At 40.2% G+C, this 26,083-nt stretch overlaps 1 protein-coding gene and 1 long non-coding RNA gene across 3 annotated transcripts in view; one reads left to right on the top strand and one right to left on the bottom strand.

The window, feature by feature from the left end:
- The window catches only part of Exoc4 (exocyst complex component 4), a 669,227-nt gene that overhangs the window by 165,559 nt on the left and 477,585 nt on the right, over positions 1 to 26,083 (bottom strand). The gene's annotated exons all lie outside the window — the stretch shown is intronic.
- Positions 1,470 to 25,394, top strand: LOC125347160. Its single transcript, XR_007210118.1, has 4 exons — positions 1,470 to 1,638; positions 18,181 to 18,186; positions 18,280 to 18,290; positions 25,384 to 25,394. It is a non-coding gene; the product is annotated as an uncharacterized LOC125347160 (long non-coding RNA).

Genomic DNA, 26,083 nt, shown 5'->3' with positions numbered 1-26,083 from the left:
CAAGGACCAATGCTCAAGTTTGGTTGGCCAGTAGAGAAATCACAGTGTACTCTGAGCCAGATAGTCTCAAATCAACTAAAAGCATTCACAAATGAACTTGGGATGGACAGAATCTATTTCAGCTGGAGCAAGCAAGCACATTTCTGTCTTCATTAGAAGCTGCATATGTATTGCAAAGCTATAAAACTAAGCATCAAATGGTAAGTATTTGAGGTGATGAAGGTATTCATTAGCATGATTGTGGTAATCATTTCACAATGTATACATATATCAAATCATTAGGCTGTATACCTTAGCTATATATAATTTTTATTTGTAAATTATACACCAATAAATGTGGGGGAAAAATCCTCAAAGCTTCAGAGCACACACGCTGTCAGATCCAGAGATGAATCAAATGAGCTCAATTTTGAAAGAAAAAAAGTAGATGAAAGATTAAACAGGAGTGCATGTGTCAAAGTTGAGATTTAGTGGAAAAAGGAAGCTCGGTGCCTCCTATTAACCAGTTTCCAGTGAGCAGCATTTGTGACAGAGTGCCCGCCCCAGGAACAGGACAACATGGCCATTCTCATTCTTGCCAACTTCCTCCACGGTCCGTGGTGGCAGTAAAGAGAACACCTTGGCCTCCACCCTGTCACTAACCATCTGTTTCATTCCAAGGAGGTCTTAGACTTGAGACCCTGCATTCCCTAAACTGCCAATGTCTGGAACCCATTATGACCAAGGGAGGTGGGGTGTAAGCAGGAGTGAAAAGTCTAGGGTTCACCCCTAGCTCTGCCACTGACTTAGCTGTGACCCTGAGAAGCCACCCAATTTCTCTCCATCTCATATTCAAAGCAGGACTGTTTCAGAGATTAAAGGAGATTCTGTCTACAATAAACCCACAGCTCAGGCCAGTGGCAGTCTTTAGTAGTCCTCCTTCATCCTTCATCGTTGTGGGTTGAATGACAGTAACTCCCATGCAATATTGAGAGACCAATGTAAGAAAATATGCATAGTACTGGAACTAGGGAAGGGAAGGGGAACATCCAAATGGAGACACAAAGGATAAAAGATGAACTGATGCAACAGCAATACTTACAAAACTATATGCAGTAAACCAACTGTACAACTTGTTGGGGGGGAGGGAAATGGGGAGGGGTAAGGTGAGAGACAGATGAGGGAGGAGGTAATAAGTTGGATAAGAAATGTACTCACTGCCTTACGTATGGAACTGTAACTTCTCTGTACATCACTTTGACAGTAAATTTTTTTTTGGGGGGGGGCCAGTCCTGGGGCTTGGACTCAGGGCCTGAGCACTGTCCCTGGCTTCTTTTTGCTCAAGGCTAGCACGCTGCCACTTGAGCCACAGCGCCGTTTCTGGCCGTTTTCTGTATATGTGGTACTGGGGAATTGAACCCAGGGCCTCATGTATAGGAGGCAAGCACTCTTGCCACTAGGCCATATTCCCCAGCCCTTGACAGTAAATTTTAAAATAAGTAAAATATGCATACGGAAAAGATCACAGTGACTGGTCATCATTACAGGTACCTTAAGGTAGCAGCTAATTAAAGAATAAATATTTCTAGAGGAATGAGTAGAAATAACCATGGGAATACAAAGGATGGTAAGACAGCACAATACAATCATATGTTCATAGTGTCACTCCTACAGCTCTTTTAGCCTCAGGTATGGTCTTGAGTTTTTGTTTAAACCAGGCTTGGACTGTGACACCCCTACCTATGTGTCCCCCAAACCTGGAAACAAGTGCAGGCCACCATGCTCAGCTCATTTTGTTAACATGGGGGTCTCACTAACATTTTGCCCAGGCTAGGTTAATACATGAATTCTCAACCTCTCTAGTAACTAAAATTACAGATATGGGCTACCAAGCGCAGACTCAGATTTCCATTTTTTTTGAAGATGAAAATTTAAACTTTATTAAAAATAGCTATCTAGCGATTACTCAAAATCTGATTGGGTGAACAAAATTAATCAAGATAACAACTCTATTGCATGAAATTTGTTGAAGAAAATTTTGAAGTGTTATGTAATGTGAAATATCCTTAAAATTACATGCATGAATAATCACTATTCACTTTGTTTTTCAGGCAAGGATTTCACAAAATTCCAATTCTTAAAAGGTAGTTATTTTGAAACAATACTTAATAAAACAAAACCCAGTATAACTAAATACTTTATGTAATTTATGTGATTTTTGTACTCCTGCCACTGATTATTGTTCTAAAATATATTTGCCTGTCTTTTGCAGTGAAACCCATAGACCTTAATGTATGAACATAATGACTCACTACAAATTAATGACTTGTTATTATCAAAATTAACTTTTGTGTTCAGCAACAAAGCCATGTCTCCAGAGGCTACTGTGACAGAGAGTGGTTTGTACCCCACTTTAATGGTTCTAAATTAACATGCACTTTCATGATTTTCTGTAGTTTTTCTCATACAGACTAAAAGTTATTAATGCTTTGAAAAAATAGTAGCAGGAGATACCTACTGTTTTCAGTTCTTGAAATTACTAACATGTTGGTTTTTAATGTAATGGGAAAGAGTGCTTACCTAGTATGTTACTGGAAAAAGAATAATAGTATGAACCAGAAAGGAGATTAGCAAACATTTTCTAGAATAAATAGATTTTACTGAGGGTTCTAGGATGTAAACCAGAAGTTCCATTTTACTTAGACTAATCCACTGTTGGTACTTGCTAATCAAATTAAGAGTGTCCAAATCAGGTGTGCAAAAAAAGTACTATGAATACTTTGATGAATAAGACATGATTCATGACAGTGATGTATTTTTCATATCACTGCACTGAATTCTAAATTCAGTGCAAACAAAGCCAGACCCCACTTGTTTCTGTACACCTTAGCATCTAATATTATGCCCTGCACATAGTTTCACCATCAACTACTTATTTTCTCAAATAAGAAAAGTGAAAGAGCTGTGGGTACTTCATTAAGTATAACAAGTGTCTTCAGTAAGGATGGCAGTTGTACATGTATAGGCATACGATTCCATCAGAACACAGGATGAGGAGGGCACACATAACTGCAGGATGGGACTGAGATAGCAGAGAAGGAACGCAAGGCTGACCATGCAGAGCTGAAGGAGAATGGAGCTCAGAGAGATCGCTTCTTCCACGGTCACAGGCCATCAGATGAGCTTCGTGGAGAAGCTAGCCAAGACTCCAGTATATGCTCTCAGGAATCTGATCATCTGGCCTCGCTATATTTTTATGGCATGAAATGCTCATGCTCCATTTCTTAACTTGAGAACAAATAAGAGAGAGAAGGAAATGATGTCACATGGACTGTTCTTCAATAGGTTATGAGTGGATACTTGGCCAATTATTTAATACTTAGGGCAGTTGGAACAGTTTGGGAGATGGAGAAGTCATCTAGTGTTCTGGCCAATTCATAAATTAATGAGACTTTTTGATCCCAAAGAAGAAGTTCAGTGGAGTAAGGTGAGCATAGAATTAGAGTTACAAGAGCTGGCTAGTACATCCTAATCCTACCACTAAGTCATATAGTTTCCTTCTGGGTAAAATGGAAAAAACAACAAGAGGTGATAAAGCACAAGACATACACAAAGGCAAGAGGAAAAATGCAATGCAAGTAGCCAGCAAATGCATTGGCTCTCAAGTTATAAATCTATGGGCCTGGTCCAATCAGGTTTCAGAGCCTGTGAACAAAGGGCCACCATAGCCATACAATCAATGCTCTGTACTCATTCACCACAGATTAAAGCAGCTATTAGAGAGGTGGCGGCGGAGACATGGGTAGAAGTCACCACGACACAAACTGATAAGGTTCTGAGTAAGTCCTAGTCATGTAAGAGCACACTCCAGAACTAACATGAGAAGACACACTTTTTCTCTGTACTAATATCACTCTCAACAGATCAATTAGAAAACCATTCAAGGGCCACATGTGCCTGTTGTAAACTCTGTTCACTTATACAACTGTTCAATCACTAAATTCTAGTAAAAATGACGGGTATCTTACTGTTGGTCACCAGTGCAAAGCTGAGTTTTCCAAACAAGAAAGGTATTTTATACTAGATGGAATCCTCTCATACAGTTTTTATTTGCATGGCAAAGTGTCTAAATTAAATAAATATACAAACTACAAAACTGTTGTCTGTGCTGAGAAATTATTCAGATTCATGCATCTTTGCAATTACTCAGAGGCTCCCAGCCTGGTAACTGCTGTTGGAGATGTTCAATTTTTAATAGTTTTACCCATGTGTCTTTGCCCTACTATAATTTCTCATCATTAGCATAAATTTGTCACATCACCAAATGTTAACACATTGGAACAATTTGGAAGAAGTACTTCCCAATATAATGCTCACTTCAGTTTTTGAAAAGGAAATATCTGTGTGGCTGGGATGTAGCTCAGTGGTATAGTATCTGCTTAGTCATGTGTAAGGCTCTGGGTTCAAGTCCTAGCAACACACACATACATATACACTATTTATAGGTATATATATGTGTGTGTATATCTATATATAGTACATATATAAACAATGCAAAGATCTATCTATCTATCTATCTATCTATCTATCTATCTATCTATCTACCTATCTCTATAGCTTAAAGTACACCTTAACTTCTTTTACATATCCCTGCAAATCTTAGAAACAGCCATGCATGAGTTTCACAGCTGGAAGTAATGAGTTAGCTTAACTGAAGGTCATCATTTAGGCTGTAATTAGTACTTCTGTTAACCAATCAATCAATCTAAGAAATAAAATGCCCTGGGAATAAAACTCTTTACTGAACCAAACAAAATGGAAAAAAACTAAGGTAAAGAAAATGAACGGTAAAGAAAGGTAAAGAAAATGAAGCACATGTGCCAGTGTTGGTGAAAGACTATGGGTCTCTAGAATGTTTCTAAAGGTACATACATTTCCAGCTGTTGACTTATTTGTCTCAGGAGGCTGAGATCTGAGGATTATGGTTTGAAGCAAGGTCAAGTAGGAAAGGCAGAGAGACTCTTATCTCAAATTAAGCATCTCCCCCAAAAGCCAATAGAGCAAAAGAAGCTCACAGTCAGTACCTAGGCCCAGAGTTCAACTCCCAGAAGTGGCGCGCACACACACACACACACGCACGCGCGCACACACACACACACACACACACACACGGACTCCTGACTGCTCCAGATCCAGAGATCAGAACCTGTGGAGTGTGGCCTAGGAATTTCCATTTTAAAACAAGGACCAGGTGATTCTGAATATTCCAAGTTGAGACCCACCATTTCTGTTCCTATTACTAGTTGTTCTCAGTTTCTGAAAACCTCTGAGGAGCTCTGTGAATTGGTGTGCCTCACCTTCTGGTGGCTGGAGGAGAGCTGAGTTACTCTCAAGTGAGCAGGCTCTCTGTGAAGCAGAAATTGTGGAAATTGAGGTGGTACTATTTGGATATTTGGGGATCAGAAAAGAGCACTCTCAGTGCGAAAAACTGAAAGAGTAGGAACACAAAAGTGGGATGCTCTCAGCATGTAAGAGGGGAACAGGGAGCAACTGAGTTTGGCTAGAGTGTCTGAATTATTTCTAGCTATAGATAAGAAAACAAACACAGGCATGTGGAGCTCATAATGCTAATGACATGCAAAGCCTGCAGTTAGCTAGAGCATGAAAACAAGTATGTAGAGATAACTTTAAAAGTTTAAAGGATTTTGTATTTGGTATTATTATTTCATTGGTCTAAAAGTAACATTTTATATTTTATGACTAAAAGCTGACAGTAAAGGGAAAAAGCAGGAACATCTACCAAACATGATACACACATTATACTAAGTACTATACTCTGGATATTTAACTATTTGATCTCTATCAATCCACCAGCATCAGAAATATTATTTTTCCCTAGGATGAAACAAAAACAAGTAGATATGAAGACCTTTACTACAGATACAAGAGTAGAAAGAATTCCATGATGTTTGCTGTGTACAATTCTTTCTTTCCTTTCACAAACTGCCGATAAAATGTAATTGCAAAACTACCAGAAGTTTCTGATAGTGAGTGGCACTTCTGGGGGATTAGAAACTGCTTGCTCAGAACTTTCAGTGTGGGCGTCTTTGGTGCTGTTGGTATCACAGTGTAATGTGAGGCAGGCGTAGGGCTGGAGAGTGAGCTGTCCCACACTACCCAGTCTGTGTCACCAGCTGTTCCCGGAGCAGAGTGACTCAGGGGCATATTTCTGACACACAGTTAACAGCTTGAGAGCTGGGCTCCTCTCAGACAAATGGGCAGTGGCCTACAGGCTTTGGATGTTTCCAGAGAGAAAAACATACCTATGGTGGTTGGTTTGGCCTTCAGAATTCCAAAATGTCAACACTGTAGAAACTGAAACTGAGGAAAGTTGCCAATTGGACCTTGTTTGACCAACAAAAGTGGCAATTTTATAACCTCATAGAAATACTCCAGTTGTGTCCTAAGAATTTTCTAGGCTGGACTGACTCAGCTTTCTTTTTTCTTTCTTTTTTTTTTTTTTGGCCAGTCCTGGGCCTTGGACTCAGGGCCTGAGCACTGTCCCTGGCTTCCTTTTGCTCAAGGCTAGCACTCTGCCACTTGAGCCACAGCGCCACTTCTGGCCGTTTTCTGTATATGTGGTGCTGGGAATCAAACCCAGGGCCTCATGTATACGAGGCAAGCTCTCTTGCCACTAGGCCATATCCCCAGCCCCGAGACTCAGCTTTCTTGATGACAATAAAACTATTGGTTACATTTCCTGCACTTTAAGAGTTTTCAACTATAAGACATTAGTGACAGTTGATTATTATACCTGAAAGTACTAGAATAAACCGGTGCCAGTGGCTCACACTTGTAATCCTAGCTACTCAAAAAGCTCAGGATCATGCTCCAAAGCCAGCCCAGTTTATCTCCAATAAACTACTCAAGAAAGTCAGAAGTGGTGCTGTGACTCAAGTGGTAGAGGGCTCACCTTGAGCAAAAGAAGCTCAGGGACAGTACTGGGCCCCCAGAGTTCAAGCCCTAGGTCCAGCCAAAAGAAAAAAGTGCTAAAGTAACCTTCATCTAGCTTCTGATTATAATCTCTACAATTTTATGCACTGAAAACACAAAAAGTGCTATTCTTTTTCAGCTCTTAGAAGTCAGAGATGAATTTCTTACATTCTAACTCTAGAAGGATTTTGTGGATTGATCCTCTTAAATACTCAACCAACCAACCAACCCAACTGTTTCAAGTGATGAAAGATGGCAAGAACACAGCTCTCTAGTCCTTGTTTTCAATAACATTTCCTCTCTGTACTAATGACTGTAAGCCACTGCTCTGTGAATAAACCCATTTAGGTCTCCTAATGCCAGCTGCAAGTAGGAAATTAAAGCAAATGGAGAGCCAGGCGGCAGCAGTTCCAGTGTGGGTACCAGAATCCAAGAGATGTTCATCCATTAACCAAACAGCAGCACTTTCAAACCCAGCGGGAACCACTGGCTCCCTGCTGAGAGACAGAAATTAACTTTGTGAGGAGATAATTCGTCTTTAGATGGTTGTCATATTCAGAAAAGCTCTCCGGGTGAGACAGTAGGACTGGAGAGAGCAAAGCTCCTGACAACATAGCCACACATAAAACAAAAGCTTATCAGGGAGCCAGGTGGCACTGAAGATGGATGCTCTGTCTTGCTGCCTCTGGGATATGTGGTTGAAATGGAGCAGGAGCTGTGGTACCATTTGTCTCTAATGGCTGTTTGGAAAAAATGAAGACTACAGAAACAATGGTTGTAGACTTAACTTAGTTGAAAATGGGACAGTGAGAAAAGTAGAGTCAGGTTTTTGGGGAATCCAATTGGTACTTCTTGGTGGGGTTTTACAGAATGTGGAGGCAGGGGACTGCAGTACCTAGCTGGTGCCAGCAATGGCAAGGAAGGGGAAGGCATTTAAGGTGACCAGAAACATTTCTGGGATTGGACAACAAGCTCTAAGATGCAGAGCTGCTGTTAAAACAGATGAAGTATACGTATGAGGTGCTTGAAACTGAGACATTATGATGACTAACCTGAAAGTAACTGAGTATGACACATTTCAATTAACTGTCATGGGGTAAATTATAGGAAAGTTCCCTGATGTCTGTGAGCTGAATAGAATTCTATTCAATTTAAGAATCAACATTTCCTGATCAATTACACAAAGTCATGCCTCTAACCTCAAGAAGTTTCTGCTAAGTGTGACTTCCAAAAGGCAGTCAAAAGGTCTTCCTCAAAGCCCATCTGACAATCAAAATTGTTTAGTTTCAGAGTAGTAAGGAAGATGAGGTTTTTATTGTATTTTCCCACAGTGTTTCTGGCTTTAAGTGAGAAACTATCAAGCAACTTGAAGCAAAAGCCACTGACTGAGAAGTCCACAGAGGCAGAACTTTAAATTGCATCCCACCTATGTTCATTGGTCATTGCCATGGAAATCACAACTTAGAGCCATTTTTAGAAACAGACAATATCTATGAGGAATCATCATGCAAAAGGTAAGAATGATGAAAGACACAGAGAGACACTTCCTGAGCTCCAGCTACACTTTCTACAGGCAGTGAGAAGATACTGTCTTTGTAGTCAAGGAAGGAAGACTTGGGGTGATGGAAAAGTAAATAAGCAATTATGAAAGAGGTGACGTCACACTTTTAGTCAATCCCAAAGGCAGGAATCAGGCCTAGGCAGAGCTAGCCCCCACATGCTTAACTGTTAGGATGCTCTCTCCTCCATCTCCACAACTCACTAAAGCATTACACACCCACACACATACACACCCACACACATTCACACACACTCTACTTCTATTTTACAAATGAGAAAACTAAGGCTCAAGGAAGTTCGGCATCCTAGGCAAGGTCCTAAGGAGAGGCAGAGAACTCTGGGATGCGATCTCATATCTAATTACAAAGTCCATGCCACTTTAACTTCATTGACCAGTTTCCTTAAATTTAACATTTGCATGCATAGAGTTTCACTTTATGAAGTGCTTTTACATGTCTCCATCATTTAATCCTGACAATTCTGTGAGCTAAATATCTCAGATCACAGGGAAAGAATCTGAGATTCAGAGAATTGAGCCTTGTTTACAAGTCTAAAAGTGACAAAGCTAAAACTTGTGCCAGATCTAAATTAATGCCTTTTCTTACTACACTATGCATAGTAAGCATTAAAATTGTAGATAACTAGTACACTAAACAATAATTGTTCACTAACTGAGTGTGCAGGGCATTCAGGGGCAACTACTTTGGGCGGTAGGTGAAACAATGTAAACGGACCTAATATCTATTTTTGTTATAAGTAATTGCTTCTGCTGTCTTCCCAAAGGATAGAGTATATAGCATGTTTACAAGAATCATCATCATTTTATATTATGTTACCAGCACTTGACTTAGGGTAAAAAAAGGAATTTGGTGGTTTGCAGTTTGCAGGCTACAATATGTGCCTCAAGGTCTCAGAATTAAAATTCGCCTATCTCCACATGTTGTTGTGCCAGTATTTTGAGAAAGAAGATAAAGAATCAATCCTGTCTACTTGGTAAGTGAAATACACATAGACATGGTGGTTTGTCTGTTTTATTCCCATATATTATTAGAAGAAAGTTCATTTACCAGCTGTAGTGTAAACTGATTGAAACTTGCAGGTGGAATGATGGGAACTTAAGTTTCTACCTGCAGGTGGGTTTTCTGGTTTTGTTCATGAGATTATTCTGGGAAGGTTCGTGGTTCAGGAGGACTGAGAGGGCAGTTTAAGGTAGAAGAGGTTTTCTGGAGTGAAGGGCTGGGGTAAGCCGCTCATGAGGAACAACATCTCTATATGGCAGTGCCTTAGGAACAGAAGGGCCACGGAGCCATCCATGCACAATCCCATAACCAGCTAGAGGGCAGCACGGTGCTATCAACTTCCAACAAATGGAAAAACATGGAGATATTAAGAGAATCATAACAAGTAGAAATAATTATACTGCACAAATCTCTAGCTGATTGTCTAGATCATAAGGTATCTTCCTTCTTTGATTAATGCCAACAGGCACATTCTTTTTTAAAATTGGTTTCTAGGAAATAAAGAAATGCATAGCAAGGAGGATATACCTAAGCAAAGGAAACGGCTAAGGTGAACCATCCAAGGGGGGGCAGGGTGGGATTAGAGAAGACTCCAAAGTTTAAAGTGCCTTGGGGTCCCACATCGCCTGGCAATGTTGCTGATGGCTGTGCTTGTGTTTTCAAAATAAAATATCTGCTGAGCGGATTAAAGGCCTAAACTGAATTCCCAGGCTCTGATTACTCTTCCCTTTGCTGGTTTTTCTCAGCAGTGATCAGGAAGACTGTCAGATCTGATGTTCACTTCCATCCTCTTCTACGCCTTTTAGCTTCAGAGCTTGTGAACACAGAATTCAAATCTTTTGAAGATTTTCAAATACCTGGGAACAGGGAGACCTTTGGGAAGGAGCAAGCATGAGGGAGCGAGCCTCCTCCTCCCCCTCCACCGGCCTGTCCACGGATTCAAGAGTTTGCATTCACAGGTTCTTATCTCAGCCTCCCCCAGGCCAGAGGAAGCAGAATGGGGCTGGAGAGGCGGATGTGTCATTAGGAGATGTCCCTGCAGCCAAATGGGGATGAACCTTCCGGTGAGCAGTGATTCTCTGATGAGGCAGCTCCCCCCTGGCTCCTGGCTGAAGCTCTTTCTCCCATAACATCTTCCACAAAATCTCTCGGAAGGCAAAGAACTCCCGGAAGACAAATGGAAACACAATCAGCATCTCTGAACCCATTATGGCATGTAGACTTGTGGGAACTCGGTGCTGACAGACACGCTGGCTGGAAAGTACACTTGGGAAAAAGGAACAGCACAAACCTGCCACTCAGCTAACACGAACCAGCAGGTGCCTCTCAGGTGTTAGTGGCAAGCAGGGTGGGTGATGACCCTAGAACAGGATTTCTGTGCCACTGCATAGGGAAGGGCTCAGGAAACTAAGTCAGGATGTCTGGGGATGGCAATTCTTTGGAATGGCTTCTGGATTGTCAGGTATGCCAAAGTCAGCCTCATGCAGAGCCCCTTAGGTATGAGGGTGAAGAATGGCTTTCTTTCACCATAACAGAGATGGTCATGGTGGAAACATGGATGAAATCTTGACAATGCGGCTGTGGAGAAGAGAGAAGCAGATGGCGGCAGGGCCCAGTGAGCTACATGAAGCAGCGGGTGTTCCAGCTGCTGAAGAAGCACACAGTTACCTCCAGTGTCAGGCTAAAGAATAGCATCATTCCAGAGAAGCCTGGGATGACTGTGATTGCCTAAAACGCAGCCAAATTACATTTTAACCGATTCTGTTCTGCTGTGGGGTAGAACCATTTACTGCCTTTTGAACATTAGGAACAAAAAGACAGGTAATTGACTCAATCTACCCTCCAGTAACAGAATCCTTCTCTGATCCTGCCAGACCTTCCAGGAATACTTAGTAGCAGAGAGGCTTGATTGTCTCTTTGTTTATTGTTTCAGTGGTGTTTTCTCCAAGTCTTTAGTCTATGTCATTGCCAGAATACTCAATAAACTTGCTATGAGTGACTTTATGCAGGTCTGGGTTTTAAAGGACATTAAGTGATGCTATATTCTGGAACCTTAGAGGGAATGGGTTCTTTCTATTTGCCTACACCTCAACTTCCATCCCAAAGACCGGAATCAGGGAAACGTTAAGACATGTTTTTCCAAAGGGGGATGGAAGGCATTTTTAAAGGTATACAAAGGGGTTTCAATTGAACATGTCAGTTTGTGAGTACATCATATCTTTATCAGTGCCAAGAATGGATTTTAGAGGCCAGTGATTGCAATCATTTTCTGGGTTAGGAAAGTTTAGACAGGAAATTTTAAGTGTAAGAGTCAGTGCACTCACCAAAGTACTATGTTACTTTTTCTTTAGGAAGAGCAGAATAAATGGCTTATATGTTTTGAATTATACTGAGACAAAAATATAAAGTACACATCAACTCATGGTGTCAAGTATTAACAGGTGACTGAAAAGCTATGCTGAATTATTTTTCAATCTAAAGGCGTAGCCTTAGTAGACTACAGTCTTTCAAATTGGCCTGCATGGAAATTTTATTGAAAACTTTGAATAAATGCATATATCATGTATCCATTAAATTCAACAAATCTAGAAAGCTGGTAATGCTCCAGTATCACCAATGACAAAGTCAGGATTTAACAATATTCTGGCAAGCATGAGATTAGAATTAAGAAATTTAAGCATAACAAATATTTTTCACTTGGATTCCAAATTATTGGCTTTGCAGGATAATAATAATAACCATTTTTAAAAAATGGTCTAAAGATTTAAAAATCACCAATAATTAGTATGAATCAGAAATCTGCCAGTCACATGGTACATGCCTGTAATCCCAGAACTGGGAGACAGAGGCAGCAAGACTGAAAGTTCAAAGCTGGTTTGGATGATGTTGATAATCACAGTAAAGAACCCAGTAGTAACAATTGGAATTCTTGTATTGAGTTCACAGTGGGATAGTGCAGTACGGTGGCTCCTGGGACAAGCATATCAACTGTAATCACTTTTTCCATGTTGGTGTCTGTCTCTTAATGATCTTCCAGTGGCTGCTCTTTATGATTTGTTATGTGTACACTTCCACAAGCCCTAGTAAGATGGCCATGATACTTTAAGTAAGTGAGCTTCTGCCTTCCTCTCTGATGTCATCTCAAGTTGCTCTGACTTGTTCACACCACTGAGCCTGCACTTTTCCTATTTCCTCTGCCTGGAACAAAGTATTCCCCTCAGATCCTAATTTACCTCTTGGTTCCTCTATTTCCATGGATGGGAGACAACTGGAGTTTCACCATCTCCCAAGCGCCTCTTACTGCATCATTCTATCTTACTTCCTTTATAACCTTTATGACTACAGGGGACCATCTTGCTTATTTATATATTGGCTAGTTTTGTTTTGTCTTTCCCATTACTAGACTGTAAACTCCATGAAATCCATGACCTTGCCCATGAAAGTCACCAGGACATGCAAATTGGCAGCATGCTTATCATTTTGAGCTGTGGACACTTGAGAAACAGCAGTTGCAGAAAGCACTATCTGAACTACCCCAGACCTGTAGGAAGCCATAAAAATTCCTTTGAGAAAGAAGCCTTCTCTGAACAAAGGGGAGAAGATAACTCTTATCAGCTCAAACCCAGCACTAGAGCAAACTGTGAACAAGCACCACTTCACCACTTTCTTCCCTTCCCTTGACCTCCACAGGCCTTCTCATCTCTGGAAAGCCTGAGTAGCTTTCCTTTGTCTTGTCATGGCTCAGAAATTTACTGTCCTCTTTTGCAGACCTTACTTAAATTAGACTTCTACTGTTTAAAGTACCCTTTTTCTTGGAGGTTTCTCCTGTGTGTGTTTATAAACCCACATTTTTTTTCCCTTACTAGTCTCTTTATTTATTAGAACTAGGAAGAAATGGTGATTCTCCATATGTGTCTCAACCTCTGCAACTAGAATAGTACCCCGAATGGAACAGTGCTTCCAGAACTATTTGATGAATAGAATGTTAGACATTTGTGTTTGTCAGATCTTAGCAGGCTGTGTTTATTTCTAGGTATCTCATTGAGAGAGGATACTGGGTTTTCTCCAGGGGAGAGTAACCAGGATGGTGAAAAATCCAGACACTGCCTTGTTGGGAGAAGTAAATAATACTTGATGCAAAGAAGAGAAGGGTAACAGGAAACACGATAGTCATCTTACAGAAAAGAAAGCAAACTTGTTGAGTCCATATTCCAGATGGCAAAACTAGAAGGAATGGGTAATTTACAGGGAAACAGATTTTTTCATTCCATATAAAGAAGAACTTGGTTTAAAAAAAGGAAAGGAGGCTAACAGTGGAGTGGACGGCTTTTTTTGGAGGAGAAAGTTTCCTGCTAAGGCTTGTATTCAGCAGAGGCTGGCCGGCCATCTGTCGGAAGTGATATAGAATGGATTTTGACATTTGTGGGTGGGAGGCAAAATACCCTAGATAACCTTCAAGCTTTAGTGGTTCTACGCAGTCTATGATTCTATAGGCCTGTTCATATTTGAATGCTATATTTTCCAGAGAAATCTTTGGGACATGAGGTCTGTGATGCTCTTAAAAACTTCATTTGGGGGGCTGGGGATATGGCCTAGTGGCAAGAGTGCTTGCCTCGTATACATGAGGCCCTGGGTTCGATTCCCCAGCACCACATATACAGAAAATGGCCAGAAGTGGCGCTGTGGCTCAAGTGGCAGAGTGCTAGCCTTGAGCAAGAAGAAGCCAGGGACAGTGCTCAGGCCCTGAGTCCAAGGTCCAGGACTGGCCAAAAAAACAAAACAAAAACAACAACAACAACAACAAAAAAAACCTTCATTTGGGAAACAGTATATACACCATATTTACTTCTGTGATATGTTACTGTAAAACAAATCCTACTAAATATTTAATTAATTTTTTCTCAACCTATCATGAAAAGCAGTTCTCACACAATGCTTATTAGTATCCATCAGAACTGGATCTCACAAAACACATTTTGGGAAATGTTGGCTTACACTAAGAGAAGAATATTATTTTCTTAGATCACCCGGAAGTAGAAAAACATCAGACTTTCTATTTCTACATTCTGGCCAGTGCCAAAGCTTTAGGCTGAAAACATGAAAGATATATAGTACCTAGAAAAGAATTTAAAGTGTTATGCAATTTCATAAAGACAAATAATGTACATATCACAGGAACTGAAAATGTTGTGTTGGTTTAAAAGGACATAAGTAGTTCAAAAGAAATTGACATTCTGGTGAATAATAGTTCTTGAACATATTTACATTAAGAGTTATTTCTTTGAGCATCAGGCCCACAAATAACTCACATACACTTAGTTATAAGATACTGAAAACATTAATATTTCATGTGCTGAAGTGCTTGGAGATAAGCCTTCATAGTATAATGTTAAAGCTGGCCCAACAGAAAACATCAGAATTTGATTTTTGGAAAAGAAAACCCTTCTTTTGTTTTAGGTTGTATTAATTAGGTGAGAAGAGAAAAGCCTGGAGAAATTCATTTAGTCAACGACTACTCAAGCATTTACTATGTGGTTGGCATTAGAGTTGCAATGTTGAGAAAGTGAAGACACTTTCACTCCCTTCGGAGGCTCATTATTTAGAGAAGGAGGCAGACAATCCTTTATAGCAATCTTTGATAAGAAAGTGATGTGCTGGGGCTGGATCTCATCGGCAATTAAGAATGGAATAAATATTACACTGTTAGGATTTCTGGGGGCCAGTTGGTAGACATAGCCATTGTTATAAACTATAAACTATATTATATAAATGTACAATTAGGTACATTTTCTTAAAAATATATGTTCACAAATAGTCAAAACATAGCATTTCTTAGTTGTTTCATATTTTTCCTATTATATATGCTTTTGAGGTTATTTATATTGATTATATCTGCACGATGGAGCTTCTATATAATGTGCACTTCTTCTCAGGACTTTCACAGTACTTTGCTGGTGAATTAATCCTTGGCCATGTTGAATAGTTACACCACAGGAACTGGTACACCCTACAAATCGGGGCTTAATTTATTAATCACCTCTCCATCTCACTTCTTTTCCAGAGAACATATTGTTAAACATTTAACAGAACATTACTGTGTATACAATGTTCAAGTAGAAACAGATATCTCCATTAAAAGGTGGAAATACTATCTGCAGTGGTACACACGTGTATGTCTAGCACTTGGGAGGCTAAGGTAGGAGGAACACAGGTTTGAGGTCAGCCTGAACTATATGGCAAGACACTATCACAAAAACAAAGGAAGCTACCAAACAAGATTTTGATAACTTGACACTTCGTTTACAGAAAGGCTCAAAAGTATCTTTCATTTTATTTTACTGAAATACATTTTTATGCAATAATCGTGTATTGAGCAATTTACCATATGAAAGGCTCTGAGATGAATCCAGACTTAAATTAGAAATAGTACCAGATTTCAGTAAATTTAAAATGATAAATTGATGATGTTTTTTCCCCCTAATAAACCAATAATGTATTTAATGAGAGTGTAGAGAATGCTACTGAGTTGTATGTGCTCCAGGATTCCCTGGCAGCCTGGAAGCTGAGCTCATTGCTATTGTACAGTGTGATGAGAAAACTGAACCACAGAGGAGAGTTGGAGGAGATCAGAGCTCACAACTCAAAGTATAATCTCTGCCAGGTGCTGGTGGCTCCGCATACAATCCTAGCTACTCAGGAGGTAGAGATCCGAGGATCACAGTTTGAAACAAGTCTTGGCTGAAAGGTCCATGAGAATTTTCTCTCCAATTAACTAGCAAAAAGTTGGAAGGGAAGCTGCGGCAAGTGTTTGAGCACCAGCTTTGAGGGGAAAAGCCAAGCAAGCAGAGGGCCCTATGTTCAAGACCAGGACTAACACCCCTCCCCCCCAACAACCACCATGCAAGTATTTATTGTACTGAATGTGTAACACTCTGTGTGTGTGTGTGTGTGTGTGTGTGTGTATGCACCTGTCCTGGGGCTTGAACTCAGGGCCTGGCACTGTCCCTTAGCATTTTTTGAGCTACAGATCTTCTGTCTTTTTGGCTTTGGAACTGGAAATAGGAAATGGGTTTTTCTGCCTGAGAGTTGCCTTTGAACTGTGATTCTCTGGTCTCAGACTCCTGAGTAGCTAAGATGACAGATATGGGCCACTAGCGTCCACTCTAGTATAACATTTTTTGCATCATTGTAAAGCTAAACAATGGCAGACCAAATGATCGAAGTTGGGAGACATTTGTAGGTGAAAGAGGTACGGTGCTTTCAAAGCCAAACACAGTCACCCCCTGCCCCTTTGTGGAACAAGTCTACTCCCCTTAGTTTTGAGTGATCTAAATTTCTGGAGAAAAAGTATGGACTCTTTCAGGGCAGGATGTATGTAGTAGGGACACACACACACACACACACACACACACACACACACACACGGGAGAGAGAGACAGACAGAGAGGGGAGTTTCTATCAGAATCAATCATAGGAAATGTGCTACTGACATAGCTCAGTTAAGGTTTGTAAAAGGGCTGGTTAGTACAAATACTCGTCTGAGTTCAGATTGGATATGACTTGTGTTGTTGGCTTTAAAAGAAAAAGATTTCTAAGAAACTGAAGAAGAACTGTGTAGGAAGATATATCGAAAGATTTAAAAGATTAAATGAAAATCTAAGGTAATGAAGCAAGCAGCTGACAGAGCTAGAAATGGATTTTGTGAAATTCCAGTCTTGCCTTGCTTCTTACATTGCCTTTTCTCCAATCTCCTTTTATTTTATCCTCTCTTTCTTTGCTACATTGAAGACCAACTTCATAGATATAAAATAAATGAGATACTCACTTTTGTAGGGGCATACATTAAAATTTCCTGTGCTTGTGTGTGTGAGTATGCGAGTCAGAAGATGGAAGTTTTTGAATTCATTGCCAGTCTGTTGGGTTATTATGGTGAACAAATGCTGGCCTTTTATATTCTTTCCTGTCATGTAAGACAGAAGAGTTTCACCAGTCAACCAGAGACACTTCATTTCTACTCGAGAAAAAGAGTGTGCTATCAGCACTCTGACTCCACTGTGATGAAGAACCAGATGATTGAGTCTTATGTTCATGACATGACTACGAAACAAACCCATGAACTGTTAAAGTGAGTAAGGCTTCCTCCACACACACACACCCCCACCCCTCTGCGTGGAACATGTAGTATAAGTTTGGTTTAAACCAAGTTCCCAAGAGGTCCCAAGGAAGGTGCAATTTGCCGGGTGTCTGGGAGGTATGGCAGGAGCTACAAGCAGCAGAGTGACATGCATGAAGTGATTCTGTCAGGGAGAAAGCCCACCAAGCCACAAACCAATGTTTTTGCTTATCTTAGAAGGGATAAGAGAGCAGATAGGATGTGTCTAACTCTATTAGGAGAAAGGGCCAAGGCCATAGTGCTAGCCTGCCCTCCAAATCTTTGCTATTAGGCCCAGTTCATACACAGTACATTTAAATTCAAGAGGATGTTCCCACTGGGCCATTCACTATAAGATGGACAAGGAGCAGGATGTGTAAGGGTGATGCAACAGCAGCCATTGTGCTACAAGAAAAGCAACACATAGAAAATACACACTGAGTTCTCATGATGTACATATACACATTCCGATTTCAGTAGGAAGTTTGGATTTTCAGGCTTGAGCTAATGAAAGTCTCTTTTAAATAAGTAAATCCATACTTGATAGAATAAAATCTATTGCAAGGGAGAAAAGAGGCATGGTTTCAGTGGGAGGGAAAGCAGCTAGAGATGCTGTTCTGCCTAGAGAAGCATTGTAGGAAGGTAGCACAAGGGTGGAACGCTGGCATGAGAATCAGGGAAATTAAACTGGGTAAAAATGCAAAGCAAGTATAAATACTTCCAGGAGATCACTGGATATAGACAGGGCATGCAGCTGGGCAACTGGGCGGTGTTCTTGGCAGGGTTGGGGTCTGATCTCAAGGTCCTGCTGTGGTTAGGCTGTCTCCTCTCCCACTCCCATGCCTCTAGCCCTGCTTTGTGCTGGTTGTTTGGGAGATGGAGTCTAGTGACTGAACTTTTCTGCCTGAGCTGGCCTGGAACCATGATTCTCCAGATCTCAGGCTCCTGAATAGCTAGGATTACAGGCATAAAACACCAGTGCCAACAACTCCCATTTGTGTGTGTGTGTGTGTGTGTGTGTGTGTGTGTGTGTGTGTGTGTGTGTTACTGAGCATTGATCTCAGGGCCTTGTGCTTGCAAGTCATGTACTCTACTATTTGAGCAATGTCCCCACATCCTTTTGTCTTTAGTTTTTCTCTTCTTGGTTGGATGGGGATGACAATTCTCCCACCTCTACCTCTTATAGCTGGTATTACAGGTGTAGACTAACATGATTGGTTTGTTTTTGAGATAAGGTCTCACTAACTTTTTGCCTGGGTTGGCAGTGAACCTCAATCTTCTATCTCTGCCTCCTTAGTAGCTGGTATGACAGGCAAAAGCTGCCAGTCTTGGTTATTCCTGCTTCTATGCAATAAACAATAACCTTGAGAGCAGGACTCAGCTAGTTTTCACCTTCTTTTTGGTCAGTTGTAGGGCTTGAACTCTGGGCCTGGGAGCTGTCCCTGAACTCTGCAACTCAAGGCTAGTGCTCTACCACTTGAGCCACAGCAGCACTTCTGGTTTTCTGGTGGTTAATTGGAAATAAAAGTCTCATGGACTTCCCTGTCTAGGCTGACTTTGAACTGTGATAATCAGATCTCAGCCTCCTGAGTAGCTAGGGGTACAGGAATGAGCCATCAGTACCTGGCATCCACCTATTTTGTGCCAGTGTTTTCTACTGTACTGTGCTTTGAGTACACACACAAGATGCTTGTTAGTTTAAATATAAAGGGAATTGGTTCAGGCACAACACTTACATTTCAAAGAAGAAAGTACACTAAAAAGAAAAACCTACTATATTGGCCTGAGGTTTTGAAGTCTGGATTTCACCATTCCTATAAAGCATGTCATTATAGGATTTGGGTACCAGCATGAGTCTTCCATGATTGATAGCCTACAAAAACCCAACCACACTCTTAATTAAGCTGGAGCTTCATCTTCTTTATTGACCTCTAACTCATATGACCATTTTCCTATTATTTGTAGACAAATAAATGTAAATAGGCTTCCCAAGGAAAATACAGTGAAAATGAATTTATTAAGAGCAAACATTTTTCACCAGAGCACAATCTTCAAAGCAATATGCTACACTGTCATTATCTCATTACAGTAATTTCAGCACTTGCTCCTGTTAACTTATTAAAAAACATTTTAAATCACTTTCTTCATTACAGGCACAACAAACTATCTCATTACTCAACTATGGATCACTGCCAAATGATACGGCAAGGGATATGCTGGAAGAAATGCATGTCGGCAGCCAAAAGTCAGAGTTCAGAGAAAGGCAAGCACAAAACCATATATAACCGGAAGCCAGTATTTGCCAAAAAGGAAGCGATTTTTCAAAATCTTGACACTATTATTCCATGAGATAGCATTCTTCTTACTTTATTAAGTCCTATCTAGGGAAGAGAGACTAATTTTAAGTTTTTTCTTGTAGAATACCCAGGTAAAATATAAATCACCTTTACCTATTTATTTTCTTTTCCTCCTCTCTAGATCTACCTAGCTATGTCTTATGTTAGGCATATATACTTACATATATACATATGTATACACGGATATGCGTAACATTATAAAACAATCCTAGGTAAACATTTGGATGCAAACTTCCAAGTTAATACAATGATAATGAATAATTTCAAACTATCTTATTCTAAAGCAGGATTGGCAAAGGATGAAACTCAACTTGAATTTAGCTGCCACACCTTTTCTTAAATAAATAAAATTTTGTTGGAACATGCTTATTTGCTTATATATGGTCTTTGGGGGCTTTTGCACTATTCCAATAGAAATAAAAAAAGCCACTCTACTCATGCTCACTATCTGGCCTTTAGAATAAAAGCTTGCTGACCTCTGCTGCTAGGCTTATGGACCGGGTGTATCAGTATTATCAGAGGACTTGCTCAAAACATGGAAGAGGGCTGGGGATATAGCCTAGTGGCAAGAGTGCCTGCCTCGGATACACGAGGCCCTAGGTTCGATTCCCCAGCACCACATATACAGAAAACGGCCAGAAGCGGCGCTGTGGCTCAAGTGGCAGAGTGCTAGCCTTGAGCGGGAAGAAGCCAGGGACAGTGCTCAGGCCCTGAGTCCAAGGCCCAGGACTGGCCAAAAAAAAAAAAAAAACATGGAAGAGACTGATTAGAACTGAGTAAGCATATTAAGAAGCCCCATTGGTCACAGTAGCTCATATCTGTAATCCAAGCTAGCCGGGAGGATCTCGTAGGAGGATCTCAGCTTGAGGCCAGCTCAGACTCCCACATCAACAATAAGCTACATGAGGTGAAGCCTGTGACTCCAACTACCCGAGAGGGATTTTCTTCCTAGAGCATTATAGTCTGAGGTAAGCCCTAGGCAAAAGGCTAGACCTTAGCTGAAAATGTTGGGGGATATGGCTCAGTGGCAAACTATCTGCCTAGGATTCATAAGGCCCTGTGTTCAAATCCTAGTTAGCCAGAAAACAACCCACATGAATACTAATTTTTTAGAAGCACTAAAGTGTACAGCTCTGAAGAGAAACATATTCCTCCAAAGAGGTGAAGATCTTAATAAACAAACCATATTTTATTACTAGAGAGTGTTGCTTGCAAAGATTTATTTTCATAATGATGAAGGAAAGAAAGATGACAGATTACAAACTATGGGAAACATTAATATTATACATGAAGGGGGGAGATTTCTATCATCAATTCACACCCCTAGAGAATATTGGGCATGTGCAAGCTACATCAGCCCAGATGGCTAGTCTTATTTTTCATAAAAGAACTATTACTATCGAAAGCTGGTCTAGGCTCCATTATCACTCTCCCTAGTAGGAAGCCAACAAACAAACAAAAAACCCACAAATTTGCTAGTTTCTGCCAAGTCCATTTGGTTGTCATTTTCATTTCCTTTTTAAATACTCCATTTTCCCTGGGTAATAGAAACATCACTGATTTTCTCCCTGAAAATAAACATGTTATAAGATCCACTTCAAATATCTATTTTATCATGTGTGATTTGTGTTCCATTTGTAACAGGCTACCCAATGTCATTGTGGATTTACTTAATCCAACCCTCTAAGGATCTGACAAAGATGATACCATTTCTTCTTTTTTTTTTTTTTTTTTGGCCAGTCCTGGGCCTTGGACTCAGGGCCTGAGCACTGTCCCTGGCTTCTTCCCGCTCAAGGCTAGCACTCTGCCACTTGAGCCACAGCGCCGCTTCTGGCCATTTTCTGTATATGTGGTGCTGGAGAATCGAACCTAGGGCCTCTTGTATCCGAGGCAGGCACTCTTGCCACTAGGCTATATCCCCAGCCCCGATACCATTTCTTCTTGACATGACCAAAGCCAGCTCTGTCATTGTGCTTATGTTTAATATCTTTAAGTTTTCTAAGTTTTTGGGTTTGGTCAGTTAGACTACATTGAAATTTGCAACCCCTTATACTATATACATATGTATGTTTTATATAATTATGATTTCCCTTGTAACCAACAGACAGAAGCCTTTTAACTTGTGAAAATCATAAATTAAAATCACTATCCTTCCTGGAAAGACAGCTTTATAAACCAGAAAAAAAAACAACAACGAGGCCATATAATAATTAACAGGGAAAGTTACTGTTCTTTAGATAAAAATTTTTGGTTGCTCTAACTTTGTTACTTTCTGTTCCCAAAGTCATGCTACTTTGGGTTTGGCCATGCTCAACTTAGCAGGGAGAAAAAAAAAATATACTGGATATTCAGGAGGCTCAGATCTGAGGATCGCAGATCGAAGCCAGACCAGGCAGAAAGTCCCTGTGAGACTCTAATCTCCAATTAGCCACTGGAAAATCAGAAGTGGCTCAAGTGGTAGAGCACTAGCCTTAAGCACAAAGAAGTTCAAGGACAATGCCCAAGCCCTGAGTTCAAGCCCCACAACTGACAAAAAACTTTTTTCCCTTAGAAATGAATCATTTGTTTCTGTAATTTCAGACTGGACTATGATTTCAGAGATGCCAAACTGACTTTTGTCATAGCATAGTTAAACCTATGACTACTCATAAGAATGATGACTACTCATCATTCTTTCTGACAGAGAAGAAATGTGGCTGCTTCTTCATAGCAAGTTGTTGGAGACACCACCAAATATTAGAGGTAGGAGGAATCCAAAGAGGCCTAGTCACTTCTTGTAGTGAAGAGAAACTGAGGTCCCAGTAGTAATGTCATGAACAGGTGGAATCACCAGGCTGAGCACTCTGAGAGATCAGCTGTTTCTATCTTTCTTTTTAAATCCCTATACCTCCTCATTGTTCGTCCTGGGCTTGGCATCCAGCAGGCATCTAGAAATTGTTTGTTCAGTGGACTTCACATCCCTCAATTCTAGTCCATTGTGTCATGTCTGCTCGTATTTAACAATGGATTAATCTCTCTTTTATCTTCCCAAAGAATCAGAAGTCACATTTCAAATTATGCTTCTACACAGGTATAATTAAATCTTTAAAAGGTGGGATGGCAAAGAAATTAGAGGCTAGCATCTAACAGACATTTTACAACCTGCAGATGCCAACAGCAGGCAGCTCCCACCCTACTCCGCCCCCCTCCCCTCACTATATAACAGCAATTATATTTCAGGGTGAATAATATAATTATCTAAATGAAACCAGGAAGAAAAAAAAGCCTGCAAGATAAAAGGATTAGTGCTCAAGGACTTGTGGTTGGGGAGACAAGAGGATGGATCCAGGCTGACAATTTCATAAAGTAGCCATCAATTATTTAAATCATTGTGACTTTTCAGACAGCATTCTGGACAGCAGAGGGGGAAAAAAAGCACTGTAAAAATTTGAAAACCATAAATTAGGAGAGAGATGCTTGTTATTTGGTTTTGGAGCAAAACGTGCTCTGGGTAGAAAAAGGAGCAAAAGCAAAGGCAAAGTCACTCTAAGCAGAAGGTGATGTCAGATGTATTACACCATTGAAAGTTTGGCTCAAAAATTTTTTTTTCTTATAGTAAAATGTTGGTGCTGCTAAAGTCCTATGTAAATAGACCACCACTCGGCACATAAAAGTCAACAGGTTTTAAATAATACTGCAAATAGAACAGGAAGAGAATTGAGCCAGAAGTAGATGAACCTGCCATTTAGTAGATACGGCAACTTAGGCAAGGCCCGACCCCAGTGTATTCTCTAAGGCCTTAGAAAGTCCATTGAAGTCAAGTCTTGTCTGATAGAGAATACCATTACTAACTGGAGAACACTCATAATTCCAATTAATTATACACACTTGGGCCCTTATTTTAAAAAGTCATGTTGTAGAAACAAGATGAACCCCATGTATATGATTTGATTATAATACTGCTTGTCTGTTATATTTCCACCACATATCAGCTTATGCCTAATATCCAGGCCTAGAAAGAAGTACAGAAATAGGAATACGATTTAAGTTGCTCTTACTTTAAGTGTCTGCATTTGCTAAGCTAGCTTTAAAGCAATTGATTATTTCTACCTAGGCACAAGGTCTGCAACTGGGTTAATACTCTTGAGGTGAATCTAGTCAATAGTTTCATCAGCCAATTAGCTTGGTTTTCCCTAGATTGAACTAGTAGAGAAGCAGTAGAAACAGCTCTCAAGCCAGTCACATAGAATGATTTCTAGAAAACGACTACATTTCCTATAAAAAAAAGCAGATGTTATAAATATGTAAGCAATCACATAAATATTTCAAATGCATTTTAGAGATATATTTATTAGTGTTAAACTCATATGTGCTTGATTAAAAAAATAGCTACCTTGGGACTAATTAAAATCACTCACCAACTAAATACTAACATTATAAATTATAATTTACCTTTCATTTTTTTTCACTTAAAGTGAAAGTTTGAGTTTTTTCTTACTTGTATTCTATGCATCAAAAAGTTACTGATTATTTACTAGATAGGTACTGGTGGCTCACTCCTGTAATCCTCGCTATTAAGAAGATGGAAAACTAGAGATCATAGTTTGGAGTCAGCCCTGGCTAACAAATCTTAGAGGTTCTTAACCAGCAAAAAGCTGGACCTGGAGGTATGGTTTGAGCCTAAGCTGGAGTGTCAAGCCATAGTACTAGCCCAAACCAAAAAATATTATTAAAAAATAGAAACTGTCATATCAAAGACAATCAAATCCTGGTAGTAAAAAAGGATATAGATAAACAAAACAATAACAAAAATCCATGAACCAACCAAACAAAAAAACCCTCAGAAGCAAACAAAATAAAGCAAAACAACCTCCCCAAAGCAAAAGAGCATTTAGGAATGTATGGGAACTAGGTACACTAGTTCATGAACTGTAAGAAATGAACTAAAATATGTTAACAATTGGTAAGCCGAGTGTGAGGTACATGTAAACAAACTGCGCTGCAGCTGGAGTGTAAATCAAAACCTTTTTGTTTTAGAAAGTTTTAAAACAAATCAATATAAATACCACTTTCCTTACAAACAACATAGATTTACTTTTATGCACACTACCCATTACCATGTAATCCTGAGCACACCCTTGACATAGCTATTGGCCCTTTACAACGCACTTATTCAGTCAACAAGTAAGTGCCTACTATGTGTCAAAAATTTTGAAAGGACTCTAAAGCCACATTTTAAAACAATGCCAGGAAACATGATTCTTAGTGTGAAGGTCAGGAAATGGATTACCAGTCCCCCTTCGCATGCTGCTCACACAAGACGCTCAGGCAGGTAAACCTTCAGCAGCTATGCAAAGACACAGGGCAAGCAAAGTTATCAAAATACTTCTGCAAGTGTCTGATAGGCTGGATTGACCTTGGAATGACCAGAGGGACAACAACTGCAGAAAGGCTTCATGGAATGAAAAGGAAGAAAGCAATTAAGCTCTTTTGGTTGAAATGGGGCAAAGAAAAGTAGTGTGAGTCCAAGGAGAAGGAGAGAAAGGCTCTCACTGCAGGGCAGTTATCTGAATTTGACTTTGGAGAGATTTGCAAGTGAATACTCCGGGTACTCTGGACTCCACAGATAGGGCCCTCTCTCCCTGAACAGCTGTAACTACTAAGGGGAAAGGCAGAGAAAAATGAGGAAGAAAAATAAAAGGAAGCCAAAAGCCTAGATACATTTTTTTCTCCTCAAAAGACTTTAATTCTAAAGTGCACAATCCAAAAAAGGACATAATGACACAGATAACTGCTAATGAGCTAGCTGCATGTTGCCTTGTCCCCAAAGCAGGACTTCAACCGACAGAGCTCCCGTGTGTCTGAAAAAGTAATAAATGAGAATTATACAGCTTAATCTTTAAACAAATATGAAGGCGCTGCTCCTGTGGGCATTGAGGTGATGAGGCCCCCACCCAGTCTCAGCCTTTGAGGCAAAGCACGAAAAACCTGATGGAGATTTATGAGTACAATATTTATTCCGGGAAGTCAGTCTGTTGGGTTTG

Source organism: Perognathus longimembris, chromosome 2 (genome assembly GCF_023159225.1).
Source record: "Perognathus longimembris pacificus isolate PPM17 chromosome 2, ASM2315922v1, whole genome shotgun sequence".
Classification (NCBI taxonomy): Eukaryota; Metazoa; Chordata; class Mammalia; order Rodentia; family Heteromyidae; genus Perognathus; species Perognathus longimembris.
Note: the sequence above shows the minus strand (reverse complement) of the source record. Positions and strands in the feature narration are given on the sequence as shown.